Source organism: Taudactylus pleione, unplaced genomic scaffold, assembly GCF_031769625.1.
Source record: "Taudactylus pleione unplaced genomic scaffold, aTauple2 ptg000314l, whole genome shotgun sequence".
Classification (NCBI taxonomy): Eukaryota; Metazoa; Chordata; class Amphibia; order Anura; family Myobatrachidae; genus Taudactylus; species Taudactylus pleione.
The window spans coordinates 15,133,640-15,146,375 of NW_028284715.1; the positions used below are offsets into that span (position 1 = coordinate 15,133,640).

At 46.0% G+C, this 12,736-nt stretch overlaps 1 protein-coding gene across 2 annotated transcripts in view; it reads right to left on the reverse strand.

Annotated features, from left to right (window-relative positions):
- The window catches only part of CPQ (carboxypeptidase Q), a 649,615-nt gene that overhangs the window by 404,668 nt on the left and 232,211 nt on the right, over nucleotides 1-12,736 (reverse strand). The window lies entirely within an intron of this gene.

A 12,736-nucleotide genomic window follows, 5' to 3' on the forward strand; every position in this document is an offset into this window, starting at 1 on the left:
TCAGACCTGCTCGCGAGCGCTGAGCGCTTGCAAGTGGGTCGATGGTACCCTAATGCGCATGCGCACGACGGAGGGAGCTCCCTCGTGCGCATGTGCGAGATCCGCATAGCGACAGCCCAGCTGTCGCTCCGGGTCTCGCACCAAAGGGGGCGTGCTGTCGATGGTGAGTGACAGCACTCCCCCTTTGGTGGGTGTGCCAGGGGCGTTGCTGCCAGGAAGGAGGCGTTCCCATGGGAACGCCTTCCGTCTGGGTCCGGCCCCACTGACATCACTAGTGATGTCAGTGGGAGTGCTTTTGGCTCTGATAGAGCCAAAAGCACTCCTGGGCTTGCGGCAGCGAGACCCTACCGCAGGGTCTCTTCGCAAGCCCGATGGTCGCGATGGTCAAGACCATCACGACCATCTTTTTGGCCGCACGCATAAGCTGTGGGTGGTCACCCACAGCTATGCGAGAGGCCAGGAGGCCGCTCCATTTTTAGGTAGGAGTGCCCTGATTCAGAGCGAGCGCTCTGGTCAGAGCGTCCGGCTCTGAATCAGGGCCTGTATCCACTAATTATAATTAGAGACGTGCGGGTTCGGTTTTACTCGGATTTACTCGGATATGTTCAGATCTCAAAAACGGCATTTTACTGGCTATCGGCTATCGCGTGGTTTGGATAGCCAAAAACATAAATCCGAACTATTGTGTTTCCCCGATAATAAGACACTGTCTTGTTTTTTTTTTGTCTAAAAAACTCCATAGGACTTATTTTCGGGGTAGGGCTTATTTTAATTAACACAATTGCTTTCTTGTACTTAAAGGTATAGCTCTTCCTTTTTGCACTCATGTCTGGGGGTCAAAACAGACAGGATAGTAAATAAAATGATGACCGCTATGCTCCCCCAGTCCTGCTTTTATCCCCATCATGCCCTCAGTCCTGCTTTTATCCCCATCATGCCCTCAGTCCTGCTTTTATCCCCATCATGCCCTCAGTCCTGCTTTTATCCCCATCATACCCTCAGTCCTGCTTTTATCCCCATCATGCCCTCAGTCCTGTTTTTATCCCCATCATGCCCTCAGTCCTGCTTTTATCCCCATCATGTCCTCAATCCTGTTTTTATCCCCATCATGCCCTCAGTCCTGCTTTTATCCCCATCATGCCCTCAATCCTGTTTTTATCCCCATCATGCCCTCAGTCCTGCTTTTATCCCCATCATGCCCTCAGTCCTGCTTTTATCCCCATCATGCCCTCAGTCCTGTTTTTATCCCCACCATGCCCTCAGTCCTGCTTTTATCCCCATCATGCCCTCAATCCTGCTTTTATCCCCATCATGCCCTCAGTCCTGCTTTTATCCCCATCATGCCCTCAATCCTGTTTTTATCCCCATCATGCCCTCAGTCCTGCTTTTATCCCCATCATGCCCTCAGTCCTGCTCTTATCCTCATCATGCCCTCAGTCCTGCTTTTATCCCCATCATGCCCTCAGTCCTGCTTTTATCCCATCATGCCCTCAATCCTGTTTTTATCCCCATCATGCCCTCAGTCCTGCTTTTATCCCCATCATGCCCTCAGTCCTGCTTTTATCCCATCATGCCCTCAGTCCTACTCTTATCCCCATCATGCCCTCAGTCCTGCTTTTATCCCCATCATGCCCTCAGTCAAGCTATTATCCCCATCATGCCCTCAGTCCTGCTCTTATCCCCATCATGCCCTCAGTCCCGCTCTTATTCCCATCATGCCCTCAGTCCCGCTTTTATCCCCATCATGCCCTCAGTCCCGCTTTTATCCCCATCATGCCCTCAGTCCCGCTTTTATCCCCATCATGCCCTCAGTCCCGCTTTTATCCCCATCATGCCCTCAGTCCCGCTTTTATCCCCATCATGCCCTGTCCCGCTTTTATCCCCATCATGCCCTCAGTCCCGCTTTTATCCCCATCATGCCCTCAGTCCCGCTCTTATCCCCATCATGGCCTCAGTCCCGCTTTTATCCCCATCATGCCCTCAGCCCTGCTCTTATCCCCATCATGGCCTCAGTCCTGCTCTTATCCCCATCATGGCCTCAGCCCTGCTCTTATCCCCATCATGCCCTCAGTCCTGCTTTTATCCCCATCATGCCCTCAGTCCTGCTCTTATCCCCATCATGCCTTCAGTCCTGCTTTTATCCCCATCATGGCCTCAGTCCTCCTTTTATCCCCATCATGCCCTCAGTCCTGCTCTTATCCCCATCATGCCCTCAGTCCTGCTCTTATCCCCATCATGCCCTCAGTCCTGCTCTTATCCCCATCATGCCCTCAGTCCTGCTTTTATCCCCATCATGCCCTCAGTCCTGCTTTTATCCCCATCATGCCCTCAGTCCTGCTCTTATCCCCATCATGCCCTCAGTCCTGCTCTTATCCCCATCATGCCCTCAGTCCCGCTTTTATCCCCATCATGCCCTCAGTCCCGCTCTTATCCCCATCATGGCCTCAGTCCCGCTTTTATCCCCATCATGCCCTCAGCCCTGCTCTTATCCCCATCATGCCCTCAGTCCCGCTTTTATCCCCATCATGCCCTCAGTCCTGCTCTTATCCCCATCATGCCCTCAGTCCTGCTTTTATCCCCATCATACCCTCAGTCCTGCTTTTATCCCCATCATGCCCTCAGTCCTGCTCTTATCCCCATCATGCCCTCAGTCCTGCTCTTATCCCCATCATGCCCTCAGTCCTGCTCTTATCCCCATCATGCCCTCAGTCCCGCTTTTATCCCCATCATGCCCTCAGTCCTGCTTTACAATTCTTTACTTACATTTTTTTTCCTCTTTTTCTCTACTCTCCTTCGCGGCGCTGCTGTAAATGACGTTGCCACGCGCTCACTGTGAGAGAGAGACGCTGCAGCTGTGATTGGATGCTACTGTTAAATCTTTAACAGTGGCATCCATTTCATGCGGGGGGCGGAGTTGGGGGCATTTTAGTGTAGCGCAGGGACCGGACAAAATGGGGATTTTGTTAGGGCTTATTTTTGGGGTAGGGCTTATTTTGGACCATTTTTCAAAAGGGTAGGGCTTATTATCGGGGAAACATGGTATTCCGAACTTGCGATCATTTTGTCAAAAAGAAAAGAGTAAATCCGAGTAAAACTGAACCCGCACATCTTTAATTATAATCAGTGTATGTACCAGAATGGAACTAAAGGTTATTAAGATGTAGGACATCACTCGTCAGGTGTATGAACATCAACCATGGAAACTGGGCAGCTCTATGGCCATAGGCTGCACTTGATACAGGCATAGCAAAATGTAGGGTAACAAGTCACAGCGTGTATTATAAAGGGCCATAATAACGCAATAGATATTAAAAAAAAAAGAGATTTTTTTTTTTATGAAATAAAGAATTAAATTAAAAACACCTACACAATATAAAATGATAACCAGCTATTATGCAGGTTAAGAACGATTATATAGGTCCACTCCAGGTAGTCCTATATATGATTCCTCTTTGTCACTGGAGAAGAAAAACAACAAAATTGGAGAGCCAGAAAGACCAACAACAAATATGTATGATGAGAAGTGGTAGCAGGACTCCATGCAGATGTTGTAATCAAATCTCTGAGGCCCACTTCGAGATTTACGTTCATCTCCGATGGTGAGAGGATCTGCACATGCACAGATCTCGCCCAGGCCTCGGCACGCCTGCAATACGGGGGCAACACGCCCCCGTTTTGTGAAACGGACCACGTCGCTGCCCCTACCCGTGCTTGAGACACTGCGAGCGATCCCGCAGACACTTATCGGCACATGCGCAGGACAGATCCTGCGCATGTGCCGATCAGTAACCGTTGGAGATGTACACAAACCATAGGGCTTGCATACATCTCTGAAAAAGGCCCTTCATTAACAAATAGTGTACTACAGTAGGCATTTAGGATTAATTGTTTTGTCACAAAGGAATTGGTATAAAGTTTGCAGATGAAGTATAATGATGCGTGGGGCAGGACACTTGTATCGGACCGGTCTATTGCAGTCATACACATACCGCAAAGTTTTCTTCAACTTTGCTACTTTTTCCTTCTTTGTGTTACAGTTTTGTGTCTTAGGATCGCCACTGCGATTACGCACGCAACCGGCCGATTGTTGAGTTCTGCGGATGCATCGCAGTGCGTGTGCGTGAATACTCCACTGCGATCGGGTCTGCGATCCACATGACTACGCACCCATCGCAGAATGATTGACAGGAAGTACTGTTTGAAGGTGCTGACGGGGGGATGCGTGGTCATTGAAACGCAGGCATGCCAGTGCATTTGAACGCCGGTGCAGGGGCGTGCATAAATTATCCACTGCGATACCATACGTAGCTTGTGTACTCACTGCGTGCAACGAGGTTAGCAATTCCTGAGTAAGGTCAGGGCTTGTGCAAGTGTGCGTGAGGCTACGATTGTACTCGATGTTACCGATGGTTTTGCAGTCTTGCTAAGTATTACGCATGTGTGGAAGATAAGGTGGGCGTCCTTATGTTAGGCTGCGTATGGCAGAGTGATCGCAGACATTAGCATATCTTCGCAGTGAGACTACGTGCGTAATTGATATTGCGATCCGTACTAAATCAGGCCCTTAGGCCCTCATTCAGACCCACTCGCGAGCGGCTGTCCGCTCGCAAGTGGGTCGATGGTCCCCACTGCGCATGAGCACGACGGAGGGAGTTCTGTCGTGCGCATGCGCGAGACCCGACGAGCGAAGGACTTTCCTTCGCTCGGAGTGTCTCATCAAAGGGGGCGTGCTGTCGATGGTGACTGACAGCACGCCCCCTTTGGTGGGCGTGCCTGCCGTCTGAAGCCGGCCCCACTGACATCACTAGTGATGTCAGTGGGAGTGATTTTGGCTCTGATAGAGCCAAAATCACTCCTGGCCTTGCGGTTGAAAAACCCAACCGCAGGCTTTTGCTCGCAGTTTCGATGGTCGCAATGGTCAAGACCATCGCGAACATCATCCTGCACGCTCGTAAATGCTGCTCGTAACTGCTGTGGGTGGTGACCCACAGCTATACGAGCGTCCAGGAGGACGCTCCATATTAATGGAGGTGGGCCCTGATTCAGAGCGAGCGTCCGGCTCTGAATCAGGGCCTTAGTTCACAAATAGTGTACTAGGTACTTAGGATTCTTTTTTTTTGCTGCAAAAGAATTGGTATAAAGTCACAGATTAAGCACACTGATGCATGGCGTGGGTTACCCGTATCAGACCTGTCTTTTGCGTGTTTAGTCTGTATTGTACGTTTTCCATCATTGTGCTACTTTTTTCTTAATTGCGCATCTTAGTTCGTTTATAGTGTACTAGGTACTTCTGATTCATGTTTTGGAGCGGCTAAGAAGCAAAGTTTGTGGCACGCTAAATGAGGCTACAGTTAGCGCTATTTGTGGAAAGGTTTATGTGGACTTTTGTAGAGTACTGAGAAATGAATTTTAGGAATAAGCATGTGCAAAGTGGAGTCCATTAAAATCAAACGATTCGACATCAAAATAAAATGACCATGCAGTAGTATAGACACTCCAGGTTCTCCAACATACTGGAGCTGAAAATAAAGTAGAATACCAAAAAGGTAAATATACTATATGAGATACAGTGAGTGTGGCCAAAGGATTTGGATGCTTATCTTACTATGGACGGGTTCTTCACCTATTACACTGGGGAACTGTCAATCTGTTGCTGGGATTTAAGAGTCGATACAGATTAATTTTGTGCTCATGATCATGAATATGCCATGCTTATTTTTCAATTGGCTCTAGTTTTTGAGATATGTATATGTCTTTAATATTTACGAAAAATGTAATTAAACAATGTTAAAAATAGTTTAAAAGATATTTTTTTTATTCTGATTAAATTTGATTCGTAAAATGTTATAAAAAGACACAGGATAATTACATACAGTCAGGTCCATAAATATTGGGACATTGACAGAATTTTCATATTTTGGCCTCTATTCACCACCACAATGGCTTTGAAATGAAACAAACAAGATGTGCTTTAACTGCAGACTTTCAGATTTAATTTGAGGGTAATTACATCCAAATCAGGTGAACAGTGTAGGAATTACAACGGTTTCTATATGTGCCTCCCGCTTTTTAAGGGGCCAAAAGTAATGGGACAAACTAAACAATCCTAAATCTAACTTTCACTGTTTAATACTTTGTTGCAAAACCTTTGCAGGCAATTACAGCCTGAAGTCTGGAACGCATAGACATCACCAGACGCTGGGTTTCATCCCTGGTGATGCTCTGCCAGGCCTCTACTGCAAATGTCTTCAGTTCCTGCTTGTTCTTGGGGCATTTTCCCTTCAGTTTTGTCTTCATCAAGTGAAATGCATGCTCAATCGGATTCAGGTCAGGGGATTGACTTGGCCATTGCATAACATTCCACTTTTTAGCCTTAAAAAACTCTTTGGTTGCTTTTGCAGTATGCTTCGGGTCATTGTCCATCTGCACTGTGAAGCGCCGTCCAATGAGTTCTGAAGCATTTGACTGAATATGAGCATATAATATTGCCCGAAACACTTCAGAATTCATTCTGCTGCTTTTGTCAGCAGTCACATCATCAATAAATACAAGGGAACCAGTTCCATTGGCAGCCATACATGCCCATGTCATGATACTACCACCACCATGCTTCACTGATGAGGTGGTATGTTTTGGATCATGAGCAGTTCCTTTCCTTCTCTTCTCTTCCCATCACTCTGGTACAAGTTGATCTTTGTCTCATCTGTCCATAGGATGTTGTTCCAGAACTGTAATGGCTTTTTTAGATGTTGTTTGGCAAACTCTAATCTGGTCTTCCTGTTTTTGTGGCTCACCAATGGTTTGCATCTTGTGGTGAACCCTCTATATTCACTCTTGTGAAGTCTTCTCTTGATTGTTGACTTTGACACATATACATCTACCTCCTGGAGAGTGTTCTTGATTTGGCCAACTGTTGTGAAGGGGTTTTTCTTCACCAGGGAAATAATTCTTTTGTCATCCACCACAGTTGTTTTCTGTGGTCTTCCGGGTCTTTTGGTGTTGCTGAGCTCTCCGATGCATTCTTTCTTTTTAAGAATGTTCCAAACAGTTGATTTGGCCACATCTAATGATTTTGCTATCTCTCTGATGGGTTTGTTTTGATTTTTCAGCCTAATGATGGCTTGCTTCACTGATAGTGACAGCTCTTTGGATCTCATATTGAGAGTTGACAGCAACTGATTCCAAATGCAAATGTCATACCTAGAATCAACTCCAGACCTTTTACCTGCTTAATTGATAATGAAATAATGAGGGAATAGCCCACACCTGTCCATGAAATAGCTTTTGAGTTGATAGTCCCATTACTTTTGGCCCCTTAAAAAGTGGAAGGCACATATTGAAACTGTTGTAATTCCTACACCGTCACCCGATTTGGATGTAATTACCCTCAAATTAAATCTTAAAGTCTGCAGTTAAAGCACATCTTGTTTGTTTCACTTCAAAACCATTATGGTGGTGAATAGAGGCCAAAATCTGAAAATTCTGTCAATGTCCCAATATTTATGGCCTGACTGTACAGAAGTGTTAGGAAGCTATGAGAACCATTTTTTGTAGGATTTTCTTTTGTATTCTTGTTGCGGGCAGACCCTCTGCAGACTCCATCAGTAATCACCCATCATGTGACGATCCCACCTTCCAATGATATCTTTCTTCCTTTACCTGAATATCCTGGTGGAACCGTTCACCCTGTTCTTCGCTTAAATCTACTAGATTGGACGGGAAGTGATCTAAATGGCTGTACAAAAAATTTACATTAATACTCATGTTGGCACCTACTTTCTCGAAACATTTTAGAATGTTGTGGACTAATTCATGATAGTTGTCTGCCTTGTGATTGCCTAAAACATTTTGAATGACAGACACATAACTCAGCCATGCTTCAGATTCGGTTTCAGTCATAGATGTAGTAAAATTTGGATCCTTCACCAGTTTCCGTATCTGTTGGCCGTCAAAAATTTCTGCCTTTAATTTTTCAATACTAAGAGATGGAAATATTCAACAAATAATTGCCTGACTTGTCCAACGCTTTTACAAATTGTTTCATTAAACCCAGTTTGATATGGAGAGGCGGCAGTATGATTTTTTCCTGTCAACTAAGGGCTCATGAATGATGTTGGTTTCTCCTACAGTTATAACTTCTCTTAGAGGCCATAGGGTTTGCTGCCAGTGCTTTTGCTTTGCATGACTATCCCATAAGCATATGTGACAAGGATACTTCGTATATCCACTTTGCTGCCCAAGAAGAAACTTTACTATTTTTAAATCGACACAAACAGACCACTGATACTGAGAATTAGCAATTTTTTCTAAAACTAACTTGATATTTTCATACTTTTCTTTAGGTTTTGTTGAATGACCGACAGGAATCGACACAAATGTATTCCCATTGTGCAGTAATATGCATTTTAAGCAAATTTTAGACTAGTAAGGTACTTCAAATGGAGAAAATAATTGAATTTTATAATTGTTCATTAATTTGAAAACTGGAACTAATGCGATCTTAAATCCTTGGCAAGAAAAAAAATTTTTTTTTGTTCCCCAGTGTTATAAATGGACAATATTTTCTCACAATGAGAGGTATACAGCATACTTGCCGACAATCAGTTCCCTCCTTCCGGGAGGGAGCTGATTGTCAGCTAACAGCGGGGGGCGTGCCCGGCAATGATGTCACTTTTGGGAGCGGAGCCGGGGGTGGAGCTGCGTGATCGCGTCATCGTAGCCCTGTCCCCTCTTCACAATGCCATTATTTTTGGCATTGTGAACCAGGGGGCGGGGCCACGATGACGCGATTCAACGCGAATCGCGTCACCGGTTTTCGTTTATTCTTGGGGGTGGTCGGGAGGGTTGCCGGCTGCCGGGAGGCTTGCCTGCCTTTCCGGGGGGCCGGGAGCGGCACCTGAAAATCGGGAGGCTCCCGGCCAAATCGGGAGGGTAGGCAAGCCTGGTATACAGTATGTGAATTGGAAGAATAAATTGAGATATTATGATCTTGTATTTAAGCCTTTTAAGCAGCTGCATGTTTATAGAGCAATAAAAAATTATTTTAGCCAAATCATGTTGTCCTGCAAAATTTTCTGTCAAACACTCAAAGTTTCAAAGGCCCCCTAGCTTTAGGTTCCCAAAATTTGGGTATCACACCAATGTGTGTTACATGTCTATTTCCTCTCCAGGATGAGTTACAATTTCAATTTTGATTAATTTTCAGAAATCTAGAAAGCCAACCTGAAGTTGTGATACTGGGAATGGGATTGAAATGCCAGTGGCTGTTTAAAAATCCCGACAGTAGCTAACCGAAGGGAGGAAATCCCGACAGCGGCACGTAAGTAACCTAACCCTCCCTTAGGGGTGTCTAACCCTAACCTCCCCCAGGGGTGCCTAAACCTAATCCTCCCTCCCCGCACCCTAAACCTAACCCTCCCGGGCGGGTGCCTAACCCCAACCTCCCCCCAGTGGTGCCTAACCCCCCCTTCCCCTAGCCTAACCCTAACCTCCCCTTCCCCTAGCCTAAACCTCCCCGGGGGGTGCCCTAAACCTAGCCCTCCCACCCTGCGGCTAAGAGGACGGGCGCCCCGGGCTTATCTCGTCCGGGCCCGCGTCATCCTGGATTCCGGCGTCGGAATTACGATAGGCGTCGGTATCTCAACGCCTATCATGAATCCCTAGCCGGCATTCTGCCGTCGGGATTGTGGCACCTTATTTGCATAAATAAAGCAGCAGCAAACGTGAAAACCACATTGCAGGCCCCCAATGACCACTGACGCTTGCGGCACTTGTAGATCTGTGTGCGACTGAGGCCGAACCTGTGCAAAAAAGGGCTCCGACACGAGCATCCCCGGCTTTTTCTCAAACCAAACTCCATTGTGCTTGATTTGCATCTTTGTACATGCGTTATACCGGTTTCTCTGCGATTGCAGCGTCTCTGGTACACCGTGAGCGGCATTTTGCTGCATTTGCAATGTGACTAAGGTGCAAAATGTTATGACAAGTACAGCCCACTACTCATCTCAGTGTGTCTCGGTCACACCGGGAATTTCGTGCTGTATGGCATAAAGATATTCAGTGTATGAGGACATATCTGTATATTACTTATTTATTTTAGATGATAAAAAATTGACCAAAATGATATGTGGGGTATCCCTGTTCAAACATACGGAAGGGTAAAAATCACTTTTTTTTTTCTTTCTTTTTAAAGTACCCATATAATAAAAGATATTTACTCAAGTATGGTACTAATATAAATCCTTATCCCCCCCCCCAATAAAATAATATCAAATGTGCTTTTCAAGAATAAAAAAATAAAAAAGCAATATTGACACGTAACCAACTGCTTTATAACATGGATAGCATTAACAATTCAAAGGGATCAATTCAGCTTACAGGCAGCCTGTTTCAATCCTGATACAGCTCATCACTGCAAGAGATGGATTCATGGCTTATGCGGTACGGGACTTAGAGAGTACTCAATATGAGTCCATAAGGGTTAGCGGTAAGTGCGTCACAAGTAACATCATATGGATTTGTGGCTTCTGCAGAAAAGATCTTAGAGAGCAGTCAAACGTGCTGTTAGGGTTAACGCTACTGTATGAATTAAGCAGTAAGAGACATCGCTATTCGAATTTCCATAGCTAGGTTATAACAACCAGTGTTATCCTTGAAAAGCTGGATTACTCAATGGTTCTGCATTGTGGAAGCTCTGTGTTATAGACTATTATTATTATAATATTTTATTTATACTGTATAGTGCCACCATGCACACCTTCCCTACTGGAAATTATAGTCCATATTTGCCGGTATGCAATCGGGAAGCCGGCGGACCTAATCCCGGTAGCCGGCTTCCCGACTGCTTAATCCCGGCGAGGGTTAAATGACAGATGTCTAAATCTAGACGCCTGTCATTTTACCGACGCTAGGAGACCGGCGCCCGGCATCCCAGTTGAAGGGACGTCGGGCGCCGAGTGTGGACAGCCGTGGGGGGGAGGGTTAGGTTTAGGGTTCCCGGGGGGGACTTAGGGTTAGGCACCCCCCCGGGAGGTTAGGGTTAGGCTAGGGGGAGGGAGGGTTAGGCACCCCCGGGCGGGACTTAGGTTTAGGCGGCGGGGAAGGGGGGGTTAGGTTTAGGCACTTAGAAGGGGGATTAGGGTTAGGAACTGGGGGGAAGGTTAGGGTTAGGCACCCCTAAGGGAGGGTTAGGGGAGGGAATTAGGTTAGTGAATACTTACCTTAGGGACAATCAGGATTTTCACCCATGTCAGGCAGCCGCTGTCGGGATTCCAACCAAATGTGGAATCATGCCGATTCTACATTTGCCTATTACTCATAAAATGCTGGAAGTTCTCCCACACTCTCAGATCCAGACAATGCAAATCACATCATCGCTGCATTTAGCAGCAGGAGACGCAATTCTCATAACCATGATACCCCCCACCATGGGACCTTAGGATCTCACAGAAGGAAGACATTAAGGCATCAATTCTGTTAGCCGCAAGTCAGCTTTTGACTATGGGCCTGATTCAGACCCGCTCGCAAGTGCTATATGCTCGCAAGCGGGTCGATGTTGGGGCGCGCGTGCGCAAGCCCCGGAGTGAGTGAGAAATTCACTTGCTCCAGGGCTTGCTACAAACAGAGCGGCTGTCAATGTTGATCGACAGCTCACCCCGTTTTGTAGGCGGGGAGGGGGGGTGGTTGGCCAAACGGAGGCATTCCCGAAGGAACGCCTGCCGTTTGAGGGCGGCCCTACTGACATCACTAGTGATGTCAGTAGTTGAGATTCCTGCTCTATTAGAGCAGGAAGCTCAGTGGGGCTTGCGGGAACAAGACCCTACCGCAACGGTCTCGTCGCAAGCCCGATGGTTGCGATCATCACCTGGCCGCTCGCAAAAGCTGTGGGTGGTCACCCACAGCTATGCCAGTGGCCAGGAGGCCGGTTTTGAAAAAAAAAAAAGTGGCCGCCCTGAGTCAGAGCGAGCGCTCGCCTTTTGCGAGCGGCTCTGAATCAGGCCCTAAGTGCAGCCATCGCTAATGATATCCCCAAATTATACTGCAAGTACAGACAACTGGGGATATCGTTAACGACCCGCAGGAGCACGCATCGTTAACGATATAGTGCGTACACACTGGACGATAAAACGAAATTGATGTAACAATGTGTTGTTATTGGCAATATCGTTTAATATATCGTCTAGTGTGTACGCACCTTTAGTATATACTGTATTTTGGTCCACTGACTAAACCACTTCACACCAAACAGAATGGTCAGGGAGCTGGCCAAAGAGATTACATATTTTGTTGCAATGAGCTTTAGAGCCAAGCCTAAAATAAAAATAACAATCTTCTTGGTGAGTAAAAAGGAAAATATTAGCATACTATGAAAAAGTTTATCATATATTTCATTTGCAGAAAGAGTATAGTCCAGATGTTTGCAATAGAAGTCCACAAGTTCACAGATCAAATATTTCTTAGAGCACTTGACACATATTCAGGATTGTTTCTATGAGTCATATATTAGAATTTCATCATTGTTATAGCAAGAACATTTTGTCTAAGAAAAAAAAATATTCTGAAGCTTGCACTTTACGTTTTATAGTTTTGGCAGGTATTGTAATCACTACATTTTGTTTTTACACTGCAAGTTGCAAAAATAACTAAAACAGGAGAGCCATGCAATAGGGATACATTATGTCGTCTTCTGTCCCATAATGGGTTTCACTTATTCCCAGTCAACAATTGAATTCAGCTG